The sequence below is a fragment of the Salvelinus alpinus genome, chromosome 5 (genome assembly GCF_045679555.1).
Source record: "Salvelinus alpinus chromosome 5, SLU_Salpinus.1, whole genome shotgun sequence".
NCBI lineage: Eukaryota > Metazoa > Chordata > Actinopteri > Salmoniformes > Salmonidae > Salvelinus > Salvelinus alpinus.
In genome coordinates this window covers 57,257,486-57,274,831 of record NC_092090.1, presented here as the reverse complement: position 1 = coordinate 57,274,831, position 17,346 = coordinate 57,257,486, and the positions used below count along the sequence as shown (strand labels likewise).

The window sequence follows — 17,346 nt, the reverse complement described above, 5'->3', positions numbered from 1 at the left end:
TCTTCAAACAAAACATATGCTATACAATAAATATGTTATCAGACTGTCATCTGATGAAGTTGTTTCTTGGTTAGTGACTATTTATATCTTTTTTTGGTCGAATTTGTGATAGCTACCTATGCAGTAAAAAAAATGGTGGAAATAAGCGGTTGGGTCTTTTGCTATCGTGGTTAGTTAATAGAAATACATTGTGTTTTCCCTGTAAAACATTTTAAAAATCGGAAATGATGGCTGGATTCACAAGATGTGTATCTTTCATCTGGTGTCTTGGACTTGTGATTTCATGATATTTAGATGCTAGTATTTACTTGTGGCGCTATGCTAGTCAGCTTTTTTACTGATGAGGGTGCTCCCGGATCCGGGATGGTGACTCGTGAGAAGTGTTAAGACCAAGCAGCCTTCGTGTTCGTAGCATTGCCTGTCACCAGTGCAAATACCTTCTGTGGTACAAGGTCATTGATAACTGTCTTCAGCTCATCTGCAATGTAGAGACACGTGTGTATGTTGTGTCTGTGCTCTTGTAGAATACTGGTTGAGGGGTGGAGATGTAGTATGCTTTTGTCACTTCTAGGTTAGACTACTGCAATGCTCTACTTTCCGGCTACCTGGATAAAGCACTAAATAAACTTCAGTTAGTGCTAAATACGGCTGCTAGAATCCTGACTAGAACCAAAAAATTTGATCATATTACTCCAGTGCTAGCCTCCCTACACTGGCTTCCTGTTAAGGCAAGGGCTGATTTCAAGGTTTTACTGCTAACCTACAAAGCATTACATGGGCTTGCTCCTACCTATCTTTCTGATTTGGTCCTTCCGTACATACCTACACGTACGCTACGGTCACAAGACGCAGGCCCCCTAATTGTCCCTAGAATTTCTAAGCAAACAGCTGGAGGCAGGGCTTTCTCCTATAGAGCTCCATTTTTATGGAATGGTCTGCCTACCCATGTGAGAGAGAGACTCAGTCTCAACCTTTAAGTCTTTATTGAAGACTCATCTCTTCAGTAGGTCCTATGATTGAGTGTAGTCTGGCCCAGGAGTGTGAGGGTGAACGGAAAGGCACTGGAGCAACGAACCGCCCTTGCTGTCTCTGCCTGGCCGGTTCCCCTCTCTCCACTGCGATTCTCTGCCTCTAACCCTATTACAGGGGCTGAGTTACTGGCTTACTGGTGCTCTTCCATGCCGTCCCTAGGAGGGGTGCGTCACTTGATTGGGTTGAGTCACTGACGTGGTCTTCCTATCTGGGTTGGCGCCCCCCCCTTGGGTTGTGCTGTGGTGGAGATCTTTGTGGGCTATACTCGGCCTTGTCTCAGGATGGTAGGTTGAAGATATCCCTCTAGTGGTGTGGGGGCTGTGCTTTGGCAAAGTGGGTGGGGTTATATCCTGCCTGTTTGGCCCTGTCCGGGGGTATTATCGGATGGGGCCACAGTGTTTCCTGACCCCTCCTGTCTCAGCCTCCAGTATTTATGCTGCACAGTAGTTTGTGTTGGGGGGCTAGGGTCAGCCTGTTATATCTGGAGTATTTCTCCTGTCTTATCCGGTGTCCTGTGTGAATTTAAGTATGCTCTCTATAATTCTCTCTTTCTCTCTCTCGGAGGACCGGAGCCCTAGGACCATGCCTCAGGACTACCTGATATGATGACTCCTTGCTGTCCCCAGTCCACTTGGCCGTGCTGCTGCTCCAGTTTCAACTGTTCTGCCTGCGGCTATGGAATCCTGACCTGTTCACCGGAAGTGCTACCTGTCCCAGACCTGCTGTTTTCAACTCTCTAGAGACACTCTCAATGATCGGCTATGAAAAGCCAACTGACATTTACTCCTGAGGTGCTGACGACGTGTTGCACCCTCGACAACTACTGTGAATATTATTATTTGACCATGCTGGTCATTTATGAACATTTGAACATCTTGGCCATGTTCTGTTATCTCCACCCGGCACAGCCAGAAGAGTACTGGACACCACTCATAGCCTGGTTACTCTCTAGGTTTCTTCCTAGGTTTTGCCCTGTCTAGGAAGTTTTTCCTAGCCACCGTGTTTCTACACCTGCATTGCTTGCTGTTTGGGGTTTTAGGGCTGGGTTTCTGTACAGTACTTTAAGATATCAGCTGATGTAAGAAGGGCTATATAAATACATTTAATTTGATGTAGTTACTTATTCCTTGCCCACGAACATTCGACCACCCATCAGCGATGATTGCAATACAGTCTGCTTTCTCTATGATTTGCTTGACCTTCACTTGAACTCTGTTGAACTCGGCATCCAGCAAATTAGTGGATAAAGCATGTCTGGTTGGAGGGGTGTATGCTTGGCGAAGAACATTCAGAAATCTCTTCCAATACATGTTGCCTGTGAGCATCAGAGGTGAACCAGTTGCATGCACAGCTCGAGCAAGACAATCATAATTTCTCTGAATACGTTCCTCCATTGAGTCAAAAAACTTTGGATTCCAGGAGGACCATCAGCTGTTATCGATAAGGTGTCTGATTAAACATTTTGAGGAAATGAGTAAAAAAAAAAAATACAATTCCATGTACAGATAAATAGTTAAGCAGTTAGATTAAACAACTCCTTTGTAAGAAATGTTTTAAAATGAAACGTGTATGGAAACAGGTGAATTAACACTTCAGTTAGCAGGCTCAAGCAAGCTAAAACCCACATGGTAGTAGCAAAAATTAACTTCCAGAAATTGTTAAGTAAGAAATTTTTTTAACACACTTTGCTGTAGGCTACTGTTTACTAGTTAACAAAAAAAGAATGTATGTCATGTAAAATATATTCACCCCACCCAGTATTGTAATCAAAACTTACCAGAAAGCATGTAGTCCTTGGCTCAGACAGTGTAGTAGTGTGAGGTTAATAGCATCTCATTAGTGTGCAAGAATCAGCTGTACATGTGATGGAAGAGTGCACTGCACATGTGATTGAAGAATGCACTGTGCATGCAGAGGGTTGCAATTCCATTGAATTGGGGATAGTTTAACCAAAATATGACAAGACCTAGAATTGCCCTATGTGTATCCCACAAAAAAGGTTCACTGTTATAAGCTAACTTTTTTGATTAATTTAAGCAAAATTCCCCAAATTCCCGGGCTTAACTGGAAAATGGAAAAATTCTGGAAATTTACCAGAAAGTTTCCGACCCTTTGCAACCATAATCACAAGTCCCTCTAAACACTGACACAATCCCCTAGCATTATGAATGTAATTAGCCCCACCTGCTATAACACCCCCATAAAGGAAATTAGATTTAAAAACAGGTTCAGCCCCTGGTTCGACTGTGATTTACTCCACCTCAAGAATTCCATTTGGCAAATCGCTTAGCACACGCATAACTCAGGCTGACTGGCTCTCTGGGGAAGGAACCAAAGGGAGTGACAAATATAGGGAAGGTAATCAGGGAAGTGATGGAGTCCAGGTAAGTCGGATGACACGCAGGTGCGCGTAACAATGGTGACAGGTGTGAGCCATAACGAGCAGCCTGGTGACCTAGAGGCCGGAGAGGGAGCACACGTGACAGTACCCCCTCCCCGACGCACGGCTCCAGCCGCAGGACGCTGACCAAAATGATGCCAGTTCAGGCAAATGAGAAATAATTGCACTCAGGATATCCAGAAGGCCAAAGTTAGTTATTTTGAGGAACAGTTATCTCACTGTGGGTCTAACCCCAATAAGTTCTGGAAAATGGTTAAAGACCTGGTGAATAAACCCTCCTCACAGCTGCCCATGTCCCTTAATGTTGATGATGTGGTTATTACTGACAACAAGCACATGGCTGAGCTCTTCAATCACCACTTCATTAATTAAGTCAGGATTCCTATTTGACCCTGCCATGCCTCCTTGCACATCCAACATTTCCTCCTATCCCCAATGCTCCTCATTATTTTTCCCCTGCCCGCTACAAAGTTTCTAACTGCAAGCGGTCACTGAGTCTGAGGTGCGAAAGGAGCTCCTTAAACATGACCCCAAAAAAACATCTGGGTCAGATGGTTTAGAGCATTTCTTCTTTAAGGTTTCTGCCCCTATCATCGCCGAGCCTGTCTCTCCTCTCTGGGGAGGTTCACACTGCTTGGAAGGAAGCCACGGTGTTCTTTATTCAAAGGGGGAGATCAAGCTGATCCTAACTGTTATAGGCCAATATCTATGTTGCCCTGTTAATCAAAAGTGTTGGAAAAACAAGAAAATAATCAACTGACTGGCTTTCTTGATGTCTATAGTATTATTTTGGGTATGCAATCTGGTTTCCGCTCAGGTTATGGATGTCTCACTACAACCTTAAAGGTCCTAAATTATGTCACCATTGCCCTTGATTCTAAACAATGTTGTGCGGCTATTTTTATTGACTTGGCCAAAGCTTTTGACACGGTAGACCATTCCATTCTTGCAAAGCAGTATTGGTGTCTCTGAGGGGTCTTTGGCCTGGTTTGCTAACTACCTCTCTCAGAGTGCAGTGTATAAAGTCAGAATATCTGCTGTCTCAGTCACTGCATGTCACCAAGGGAGTACCCCAAGGCTCGATCCTAGGCCCCACACTCTTCTCAATTTACATCAACAACATTGCTCAAGCAGTAAGAAGCTCTCTCATCCATTTATATGCATATGATACAGTCTTATACTCAGCTAGCCCCTCCCCTGATTTTGTGTTAAACGCTCTACAACAAGCTTTCTCTGCCCTTAACCTTTTTCTGAACACCTCCAAAACAAAGGTCATGTGGTTTTGTAAGGAGAATGCCCATCTTCCCACCGGTGTGATTACTACCTCTGAGGGTTTAGAGCTTGAGGTAGTCACCTCATACAAGTACTTGGGAGTATGGCTAGACGGTACACTGTCCTTCTCTCAGCACATATCAAAGCTGCAGGCTAAGGTTAAATCTAGACTTGGTTTCCTCTATCGTAATACTCCTCTTTCGCCACAGCTGCCAAACTAACCCTGATTCAAATGAACATCCTACCCATGCTAGATTACAGAGATGTAATTTATAGATTGGCAGGTAGAGTGCTCTCGAGCAGATAGATTGTCTTTACCATTCGGCCATCAGATTTGCCACCAATGCTCCTTATAAGACACATCACTGCACTCTATAATACTCTGTAAACTGGTCATCTCTATATACCCATTGTAAGATCCACTGGTTGATGCATATTTATAAAACCCTCTTAGGCCTCATTCCCCAATATCTGAGATACCTACTGCAGCCCTCATCCTCCACATACAACACCCGTTCTGCCAGTCACATTCTGTTAAAGGTCCCCAAAGCACACACATCCCTGGGTCGCTCCTCTTTTCAGTTTGCTGCAGCTAGCGACTGTAACGAGCTGCAAAAAACACTCAAACTGAACGTTTTATCTCCATCTCTTCATTCAAAGACTCAATCATGGACACTCTTACTGACAGTTAAAAATAAAATACATTTTTATTGGTCACATAGACATGGTTAGCAGATGTTATTGGAGTGTAGTGAAATGCTTGTGCTTCTAGTTCCGACAGTGCAGCAATATCTAACAAGTAATCGAACAATTCCACAACAACTACCTAATACACACAAATCTAAGTAAAGTGATGGAATAAGAATATGTACATATAAATATATGGATGAGCAATGACCAAGCGGCATAGGCAAGATGCAATTCTGCAAAGCAGTTGTGGCTTCTTTGTATTGTTGTCTCTACCTTCTTGCCCTTTGTGCTGTTGTCTGTGCCCAATAATGTTTGTACCCCGTTTGGAGCTCCTACCATGTTCTGTTGCTACCATGCTGTATTGTCATGTGATGCTGCCATGCTATGTTGTTGTCTTAGGTCTCTCTTTATGCAGTGCTGTGTTGTCTCTTGCCGTCATTGTAAATAAGAACTTGTGTAGTGCTGTGTTGTCTCTTGCCGTCATTGTAAGTAAGAATGTGTTCTTAAGACTTGCCTAGTTAAATAAATAAAATATAAGCTACGATATGAGGTCCTAAACTTAGCATGAAAGTGCATCCTTGTAGCTGTGTGGGTTAATATAGCCAAAACGTTTGCCTGAGCCAATGGCCACCAACCCCATACAAATTATGATTCATTACATTTTGTCAGTTTTACACATAGTATATGTGTCATGAATATGAACCCAAGATAGCATTTTTATTGGTACAGAGCAGACATAATCATGCCCTGTGTGTACAAACGTAAAACAATCAGCCAAATCCATTCATTTAAAGGGGTGTCCACATACTTTTCTATATACTGTGTATTATGGTACAGCTAGAAAGATGTCAGATATTGATTCTGGTAGTATTGGTAAGAATGGATAAATTCAGGGTGTCTAGCAGCTTGATCATTATGGTACTTTTTGGTAGTACATTTACAGGCATATATTATGGTAAGATTAATTGATACTCATCTCTCATCATTGTAAGTGGTAAAATAAGTATAGCTAGTTATAATTGTAATGGTTTAGTAGATTATAATAAAAGACTATCAGTCTTTACCTGGCTAAAAGAAAAGGATTATAATATCTATTATTTACAGGAAACTCACTCTACAATTACAGATTAGGTTGTATTGAAAAATGACTGGGAGGGAGAAGTATATTTCTGTTATGGGCAAAGAAACTCAAAAGAGGTGATGATATTAATTAATACAATTTTGATCTGAATGTGCAAACTCTCCAAACAGATTTTTTATTTAACTAGGCAAGTCAGTTAAGAACTAATTCTTATTTACAATGACAGCCTGCCGGGGAACAGTGGGTTAACTGCCTTGTTCGGGGGCAGAACTACAGATGTTTACCTTGTCAGCTCAGGGATTTGATCCAACCACCTTTTGGTTACTGGCCCAACGCACTAACCACTAGGCTACCTGCCACCAAGGTAGCCTAGATAGGGAGGTGGATCATTTTAAATATGCTACTGTACGATAAACAGATCTGGCTAATTAATCTACATGGTCCAAATAATGATGATCCACACTTCTTCCAAACTACATATACTAATCTATCTAGCTCACATGCAACAAATGGCTCTTTCATTATGTTGGGAGATTATAGTACAGTTTTAAGTACACCAATGGATAACAAAGGAAATCTCACTACAAACTATTACCCTCATGCACTTAGGGAAATTACGAATATCATGGACACAGAACTAGTGGATATATGGAGGCTTAAAAATCCAGACTTAGTGAGATATACTGTACATGGAGGAGGCTTAATCAAGCTAGTCATCTTGATTACTTTCTTGTATCCTTCATGTTGGTACCAAAAGTAAAAAAAAAAATAATAATAAAGTTTGATGGGGGCAGAATGCAGTCGGACCATTAAATAATTGGTATCCACATTACTCTTACAGAATTTCCACGTGGGCGAGGATATTGGATATTTTTGACCTAATAATGGTGTAAAATTCACAGCTGTGTGAGAAAAGAAAACAGAAAGAATTGTGTGAGGGCCAAATTGAGGAATTTATTGATGCAATTAAAGCCTGTAGGCCAGGGAAAACTCCAGGGTTGGATGGCATACCAGTTACTCAAAGATCCACTATTAGCATGTTTTAACCACTCCTATAAAAATTGTAAACTATCAGGTACTCAGCAAGAAGATTTGATTTCATTATTACCGAAACAAGATCCGGGTGGTAAGTATAAAGATCCAGTCAAAAAAAAAAAACTGGAGGCCCCTTATACTTCAGTGTTGTGATGCAAAAATCCAAGCAAAATGGATAGCACAAAGAATTAAAAAGGTGTTGTCGGATATTAATCACCCTGATCAGACAGTTTTTTTTACATGGAAGATACATTGGAGATAATATAAGACAAGTACTTGAAACAATAGAACACTGAAAAATCCAGGAAACCAGGTATTGTATTCATCACAGATTTTGAAAAGACTTTTGATAAAGTATGACTAGGATTTATATATAAATGCCTGGACTAATTCAATTTTGGAGAATCATTTATACAATGGGTTAATGGTATGTATAGTAACCTTCTCAGAAAGTATTACTGTCAAGTGGAGTAAAGCAAGTTACTTGTCTAACAGAACACAAAGGGTGTTCTTTAACTTCTTGAGAATACAGGGGGTGCTATTTTCCCATTAGCATAATTTGCTCTACAGATTAAACTGCCTCTTATTCAATTATTGCTCTTACTATATGCATATAAATAATACCATTGGAAAGAAAACAATCTCTAGTTTCTAAAACCGTTTCAATTTTGTCTCTGAGTGATACAGAAGTCATTTGACAGCACTTTCCATGACCAAGAAGAAAAAAGCAAGATGTGTATGCCAGCTTCAACGCTCTGCCTATATATGGTCGTGCCCCCTATGACCCGAAACACACCTCATTGGCCTTCCTCTGGGTGTCAAGAGGACGTCAGAGGAAAAATATCTTGTTTATCTGGGACTGACGTGAAATGAGAGCTAATTCTTTGGCGTGACCGACAACTTCCGGTTTTCTGATTCGCACGAGTTGGAGCTGCGATTGTGTACTGTTTTGCTGGCGTTATGGATGAAAACTATCTCCGTGTCGAATTTTGTTTGATACATGTGACCATATCATCGTAATGTATGTTTTTTTCAATATAGTTTAATCAGATTATTTGAATTTTTTCGGGAGTTTTGTGGTGTTCCGTTGTCTGAATTTATTTACGTTTGAGATCCGTGCCACTCGACCGGTACCTGTGCTAAATGGAGTGGGCAAGGAACAATTCTGAACGGAACCAACGACTCATCTTGACAAAGGACACTTTGATCAACATTCTGATGAAAGATCAGCCATAGTAAGACCCAATTTACGATGTTATATCATATCTGTTGTGCATGTGAACTGGCCGTGGGCGCCTAGCCGAATCTGCCTGGTATAGCTATGCTAATTTAGCGCTACATTTTGTTTTCGTTATAAAACATTTCATAAATCTGAAATATTGTTTGGATTCACCAGATGTTGGGCTTTCAATATCTGTACGCTGTGTATTTTTCTGAAATGTTTTAAGATGAGTAATTCGTTATATGACGTTGGTCTCTGTAATTGTTCTGGCTGGGTCAGCACTATTTCAGATTGCAGCTGCAATGTAGAACTGTGATTTATACCTGAAAAATGCACATTTTTCCAAAAAAAAACTATGCTATACCATAAATATATTATCAGACTGTCATCTTATGAAGTTGTTTCTTGGTTAGTGGCTATATATATTTTTATTTAGTCAAATTAGTGATAGCTACTGACGCAGGAAAAAGCTGTTGGGAGTAAAAATATCGTGTCCTTTGCTAACGTGGTTAGCTAATAGATTTACATATTGTGTCTTCCCTGTAAAACATTTAAAAAATCTGAAATGGTGGCTTTATTCACAAGACCTGTATCTTTCATCTGGTGTCTTAGACTTGTGATTTAATGATATTTAGATGCTACAAGTTACTTGTGACGCTATGCTAGCTATGCTACTCAGTGGGGTGGGGGGTGCTACCGGATCAGGGTTGGTGACTCGTGAGAAGTTAATGGGAGCCTCTCAAACATAATCAAGGTAGACTCAGGAATTCCCCAGGGTAGCTGTTTAGGCTCCTTGCTTTTTAAAATTTTTACTAACGACATGCCACTGACTTTGAGTAAAGCCAGAGTGTCTATGTATGCGGATGACTCAACACTATATACACGTCAGCTACTACAGCGACTGAAATGACTGCAACACTTAAGTTGCAATTAGTTTCAGAGTGGGTGGCAAGGAATAAGTTAGCCCTAAATATTTCTAAAACTAAAAGCATTGCATTTGGAACAAAACATTCATGGAATTTGAGCAAGTTGAGAATAAACTGCTTGGAGTAACCCTGGATTGTAAACTGTCATGGTCAACATATTGATACAATAGTAGCTAAGATGGGGAGAAGTATGTCCATAATAAAGCGCTGCTCTGCCTTAACACTAACAAGGCAGGTCCTACAGGCCCTTGTTTTGTCGCACCTTGACTACTGTTCAGTCGTGTGTCAGGTGCCACAAAAAAGACAAAATTGCAATTGGCTCAGAACAGGGCAGCACGGCTGGCCCTTGGATGTACACAGAGAGCTAATATTAATAATATGCATGTCAATCTCTCCTGGCTCAAAGTGGAGGAGAGATTGACTTCGTCACTACTTGTATTTATGATAGGTATTGACATGTTGAATGCACTGCGCAGTCTGTCTAAACTACTGGCACACAGCTCGGACACCCATGCATACACCACAAGATATGCCACAAGAGGTCTCTTCACAGTCCCCAAGTCCAGAACAGACTATGGGAGGCGCACAGTACTGCATAGAGCCATGACTACATGGAACTCTATTCCACATCAAGTAACTGATGCAAGCAGAAAAAATGGATTTAAAAAACATAAAAAAACATATTATGGAATAGCGGGGACTGTGAAGCAACACAAACATAGGCAGACACATGCATACACACACACACACAATAACATACACACACATGATTTAGTACTGTAGATATGTGGTAGTGGTGAAGTAGGGACCTGAGGGCACAGTGTGTTGTGAAATCTGTGAATGTACTGTAATGTTTAAAAAAATTGTATAAACCGTCTTAAATTTTGCTAGACCCCAGGAAGAGCTAATGAGGATCCATAATAAATACAAATCGGCATTTCTATTTATGGCCATCGAAACTATTAAAATCAGATCCAACAATAATATCAAAAGGTGTCATTGTATGCTGACAATTCACGTTTTCTTTTAAATCCACAATCTGGATCCCTGCACAGCCTCATAGAGGATCTAGATAATATTACAACCGAACTACAGTATGATAAGTGTACATTATGCATTGGATCACAAAACAAATACTACTTTTACATTACCGTGTAGTTTGCCATTAAAATGGTCTGATGGTGAATAGGCATACATATTCATATCCCTAAAGAAATAAAGGAACTTACACATTTTTTCAGGAAGTTAGCAAAAATAGATAAGATCTTGCTAGCCTGTCTATTTGTGGAAAAATCACCCTAATTATTTAGTCATATCCCAGTTTACCTATGGCCCTGCCTACGCTGAATGATCTGTTACAATATTTGAGCAAAACATGTTTCACTTTATTTGAATAGGCAAGCCAGACAAAATTAAAAAAAACATACTTTACATACATAGTAAAAGCATCAGTCATACAAAATTATACTTAAACCCGAACTGGTTCTCCAGTAGATCAGTAAGAATCTCATCCTTTGTTCAAAGATTACATTTTTTGCCTTTATCCAGATTACAACCTCACTTTCAGTTCAATGAAAATGGAACCTTTTTCAAAACATCACCCTTTGAAAACAAGCCATACAAACCTGGCAGCAATTTGTTTCAACCTCCAGAAAATACAACAAATAATATGGTTAAATTCAAATAGTAATTGATTTTTAAAAATACATTCTTTATGAAAAAAAAAAAAAAGTTATTAGCTTTGTTAATGATATTATGAATAGGAAAGGTGTAGTTGTCACAAGAGTCTGAAGAAGATCCTGAAGAAAGTGGTGGCTAAAGAAGCTCATGAACAGCTGGCCATCAGCGACGCTAAGCTGGGGGGCGTCATCAAGGAGAAGTTGAACCTGAGCTGTGTCCACAGCCCTGCAGTGGCAGAGCTGATGAGAGGCATCAGGACACAGATGGAGGCCCTGATCACTGGGCTGCCCCCCCGGGAGATCAGCGCCATGTCTCTGGGACTGGCTCACAGTTTGTCCCGTTACAAGCTGAAGTTCAGCCCTGACAAAGTGGATACCATGATAGTTCAAGCTATCTCTCTGCTGGATGACCTGGACAAGGAGCTCAACAACTACATCATGCGCTGTAGAGAGTGGTACGGCTGGCACTTCCCCGAGGTGGGAAAGATCATCACTGACAACCTGGCCTACTGCAAGAGTGTCCGCAAGATAGGGGCTCGTACCAACGTGGCAACCACTGACCTGTCTGAACATCTCCCCGAGGAGGTGGAGGCAGAGGTCAAACTGGCCGCAGAGATCTCCATGGGAACGGAGGTGTCCGAGGAGGACATCGGCAACATCATGCACCTGTGTGACCAGGTGATAGATATTACGGAGTACCGCACCCAGCTGTACGACTATCTGAAGAACAGGATGATGGCTATCGCTCCCAACCTGACTGTCATGGTGGGGGAACTGGTGGGGGCACGGCTCATCTCGCATGCCGGGTCCCTGTTGAACCTGGCCAAGCACCCGGCCTCCACAGTCCAGATCCTGGGAGCAGAGAAGGCCCTGTTCAGAGCCCTGAAGACGCGCAGAGACACGCCCAAATATGGGCTCATCTACCACGCCTCTCTGGTGGGACAGACCTCGGCCAAGAACAAGGGCAAGATCTCCAGGATGCTGGCAGCCAAAGCATCTCTGGCGATCCGCTACGATGCCCTGGGAGAGGACACGAACGCTGAGATGGGAGTTGAGAACCGCGCCAAGCTGGAGGCCAGGCTACGCCACCTAGAGGAGAAGGGAATCAGAAGAATCAGTGGAACAGGCAAAGCCATGGCGAAGTCTGACAAATACCAACACAAGAGTGACGTGAAGGTGTACGACCCCTCCGGAGACTCCACCCTCCCCTCCGTTTCCAAGAAGAGGAAGTTTGAGGAGGTGGAGGAAGAGGTGGCCACACCGGTGACAGTCAAACCCAAGAAACCCAAAAAAGAACCGGTGGAAGAACCAGAGGCGTCAACGGCAGCAGGAGAAACTCCCAAGAAGAAGAAAAAGAAGTCCAAGAAAGCCGAGGCGATGGACGTAGAGGAAGAGGAGGCGCCCGTCTCTCCCACAGAGGAATCGTCAAAGAAGAAGAAGAAGAAGAAGAAAAAGGTGAAGGAGGAAGAGGGAGAATAATCTGGTCGGGGAGAAACTGTATTATATTAGGACTTTTAGTCGCTCTCTTGTAAGTCGCTCTGGATAAGAGCGTCTGCTAAATGACTTAAATGTAAATGTAAACATGTGCAGTTAAAACATATGGAAATGTTTGCTCTATCCAAAATTACAACCAACTGATTGCAGCAAAAATGGAGGCGGCAAGGGGAAGGTAGGTAAAATTGTTTGTTTGCCCTTTATAAAAGACCAAAACTGTCAAAAACAAATAGTCATGAATAAATACAGGTCACAAAATAGTTGGGAAGAGACTTTGGATGTGCCGATTGCGTGGCACATGGTTTATGAACTGATACAAAACATGCTTGATTCAAAACGTAGTTTTAATATACAACATTCTTGCCACAAACAGAATGTTATGTATATGGGGCATACAACCATCTCAGCTCTGCAGATTCTGCTACGAGGAGACAATCATTAGATCACATATTTTGATATTGCCCCTATATAGCTTGTTTCTAGTCAGAGGTTCAGGAACAGCAGAAAAATCACATTTATCTAAAATAAACCCAACAAATAGCACTGTTTGAAAAACCATAGTCAATCAACAACATAATACTTTCAGTAAAAATATGTATCTGTAGATACGATGTGACTAGACAGGTTCAGAATTTATGTGAATCATCACAGCTGAAAAATACACGGCACAAGGAAATCTTAAGAGCGCGGTTTACGGAGTTACAGGTAAGTGGGATGGACAGAGTAGCTGAGGTGTGGGTTTAAAAGCTCATGTTCTATAATAGTTATGACTGAAAACACGATTTATAATGTACAAGTACTATCTAGATGTAATGTACTGTATATCAAAATACTTTACTCTTGCTATGTAACTACTGTAAAACATTTTTAAGAATGTCAAATGTGTGTAGAATGTACATGCAACAAAAGAAAAAGCTGTGAAAAACAAAGTACATTTTTGTCCTTGAAGAGGTGGGGTGGTGGATGGGCATCAATGTATTTTTGTAATAAATTAATAAAACATGTACCAAAACAGAGGCTATGATAGAATAGCAAATCAAATTTTAGTGGTCACATACGTGTTATGCAGATGTTACTGCTTGTGCTTCTAGCTCCGACAGTGCAGTAATATCTAACAATTTTACAACATATACCCAATACACACAAATCTAAGTAAGGAAAGGAATGAAGAATATATACATAACCTCAGAAAAAAAGAAACGTCCCTTTTTCAGGACCGTCTTTCAAAGATAATTCGTAAAAATCCAAATAATTTAACAGATCTTTGTTGTAAAGGGTTTAAATACTGTTCCCCATGCTTAATAATTAATTAACATGCACCTGTCGTTAACACCCATCTCGGATCCGGGAGCATCCTCATCAGTAAAAGCTGACTAGCATAGCCTAGCATAGCGCCACAAGTAAATAATAGCATATAAATATCATGAAATCACAAGTCCAATACAGCAAATGAAAGATAAACATCTTGTGAATCCAGCCATCATTTCCGATTTTTTTAATGTTTTACAGCGAAAACACAATATGTATTTCTATTAGCTAACCACAATAGCCAAAGACTCAACCGCATATTTTCACCATGTTTCTACCGCATAGGTAGCTATCACAAAACCGACCAAATATAGATATAATTAGTCACTTACCAAGAAACAACTTCATCAGATGACAGTCTTATAACATGTTATACAATACATTTATGTTTTGTTCGAAAATGTGCATATTCGAGGTTATAAATCATAGTTTTACATTGCAGCTACCATCAAAAATATCACCAAAGCAGCCAGAATAATTACAGAGCAACGTGAAATACCTAAATACTCATAAAACATTTATGAAAAATACATGGTGTACAGCAAATGAAAGATAAACATCTTGTGAATCGAGCCAATATGTCAGATTTTTTAAGTGTTTTACAGCGAAAACACAACATAGCATTATATTAGCTTACCACAATAGCCAAACACACAAATGCATTTATTTGCAGCAAAAGTTAGCTATCGCAAAAACCAGCAAAAGATATAAAATTAATCACTAACCTTGGACAACTTCATCAGATGACAGTCTTATAACATCAGGCTATACAATACACTTATGTTTTGTTCGAAAATGTGCATATTTAGAGCTGCAAACCGTGGTTATACATTGTGAAAATGTAGCAACATTTCCCCAGAATGTCAGGAGATATTTTGGACACTCACCTAATCTGACCAAAGAACTCATCATAAACTTTACTAAAAAATACATGTTGGACAGCAAATGAAAGATACACTGGTTCTTAATGCAACCGCCGTGTTAGATTTTTTAAAAATAACTTTACCATAACAAACAGCTTGCGTTATTGCGAGACAGCGCCCGCCAAAACGGCAGAGAATAGAAATAAAATTTTCCACAGAAATACGAAATATCATAAATTGTTCTTACTTTTGCTGAGTTTCCATCAGAATCTTGTACAAGGAGTCCTAGGTCCAGAATAAATTGTTGTTTGGTTTTAGAAGGTCATTTTCTTCTGTCGAATGCGCTCCACAAGGCTAGCCAAGGTTGATAACGTTCCCATATTCTCGACGCAAAGAACGGAAATCCCCAAAAGTCCAAATAAACGTTGAATAAACTGATAGAACTCGGTTGAAAAAACCTGCTTTACGATGTTATTATCACATGTATCAAATAAAATCAGAGCCGGAGATATTAGCCGTGTATACCGAACGCTTATCATAAGACAATATGGAGGTGCTTCCCGCGCCTTGGTAGACAAAGGAAATTCTGGACACGTCATTCCAAGAGCTCTTGTTCGACCTCAGATCAAGCTAGACATCCCATTCCACCTTCCACTGCCTGTTGACATCTAGTGGAAGGCGTATGCAGTGCATGCATATCGATAAATATAAGGCAATTGAATAGGCAGGCCCTGGAACAGAGCCTTGTTTTCAGATTTTTCACTTCCTGTCTGGAAGTTTGCTGCCAAATGAGTTCTGTTTCACTCACAGATATAATTCAAACAGTTTTAGAAACTTGAGTGTTTTCTATCCAATAGTAATAATAATATGCATATTATATGCAACTCTCCGGAGTTCCAAATTAAGCAGCAGCAGCAGCTGAAAAGATGAGCTCCTACAAATATTGAAATTTAAATGTTTTTTTAGAGTAAAGTACATCGAAAAAAAATCAAAAGAAAACTGCAAACTGAATAGGAGACCAAACAAGCAGCAAACAAAGAAGAAAGGCTTTTGAAAAAGTAACAATTTTTCATAAAATTATACCGTTTTCTTAGCTAGCTAAGTTGTTTACCTGTTGCTAGGCAGTTGCTAGGGACATTCCTGAAAGAAGCTAGCTAGCTAACAAGGAGTGTCTAGTTGGCAGAAGAGAACAAGGGACAAAGAAGGGACAAAGTGGGACAAAATAAGGACAGAAGAAAAGGGAAAGGGGACATTAAGGTGAAGCAGTCCTCTAAAGACACAAAAGACAATAATACAAGAAACAACACTTCTATTGCCTCTCCCTCTACGATACGCACTTCCGGTTTGGTTTGGAGCGAGTAGTTGCATTCCGCTTTGCTCCACAGGTAGTATTACAGGTAGTATTACATTTCATTTCATTACAGTACAACAGTTTGATTTGTTTGATCTTAGCTGGCTACATAGCCGTCTTTGTATCCAAGATAATTGTGTAGTCTAGAGTAACTGTCGAGGTTACCTAGCCAGTTGAGGTTACCTAGCCAGCTACACTTTCAAACAAAGTCAACAACGCAGCCACTGCTAGCTAGCCTATTTCACCAGCCAGCAGTACTATATCATTTTAGTCAATAAGATTTTTTGCAACGTAAGCTTAACTTTCTGAACATTCGAGACGTGTAGTCCACTTGTCATTCCAATCTCCTTTGCATTAGCGTAGCCTCTTCTGTAGCCTGTCAACTATGTGTCTGTCTATCCCTGTTCTCTCCTCTCTGCACAGACCATACAAACGCTTCACACCGCGTGGCCGCTGCTACTCTAACCTGGTGGTCCCAGCGCGCACGACCCACGTGGAGTTCCAGGTCTCAGGCAGCCTCTGGAACTGCCGATCTGCGGCCAACAAGGCAGAGTTCATCTCAGCCTATGCTTCCCTCCAGTCCCTCGACTTCTTGGCACTGACGGAAACATGGATTACCACTGATAACACTGCTACTCCTACTGCTCTCTCCTCGTCTGCCCACGTGTTCTCGCACACCCCGAGAGCTTCTGGTCAGCGGGGTGGTGGCACTGGGATCCTCATCTCTCCCAAGTGGACATTCTCTCTTTCTCCCCTGACCCATCTGTCTATCGCCTCCTTTGAATTCCATGCTGTCACAGTTACCAGCCCTTTCAAGCTTAACATCCTTATCATTTATCGCCCTCCAGGTTCCCTTGGAGAGTTCATCAATGAGCTTGACGCCCTGATAAGTTCCTTTCCTGAGGATGGCTCACCTCTCACAGTTCTGGGTGACTTTAACCTCCCCACGTCTACCTTTGACTCATTCCTCTCTGCCTCCTTCTTTCCACTCC

The 17,346-nt window shown here is 41.1% G+C and overlaps 1 pseudogene; it reads left to right on the top strand.

Moving 5' to 3' along the window:
- Positions 1–3,448: 3,448 nt before the first annotated feature.
- LOC139575312 (nucleolar protein 58 pseudogene) lies at positions 3,449–12,832 on the top strand (annotated as a pseudogene).
- Positions 12,833–17,346: the final 4,514 nt, after the last annotated feature.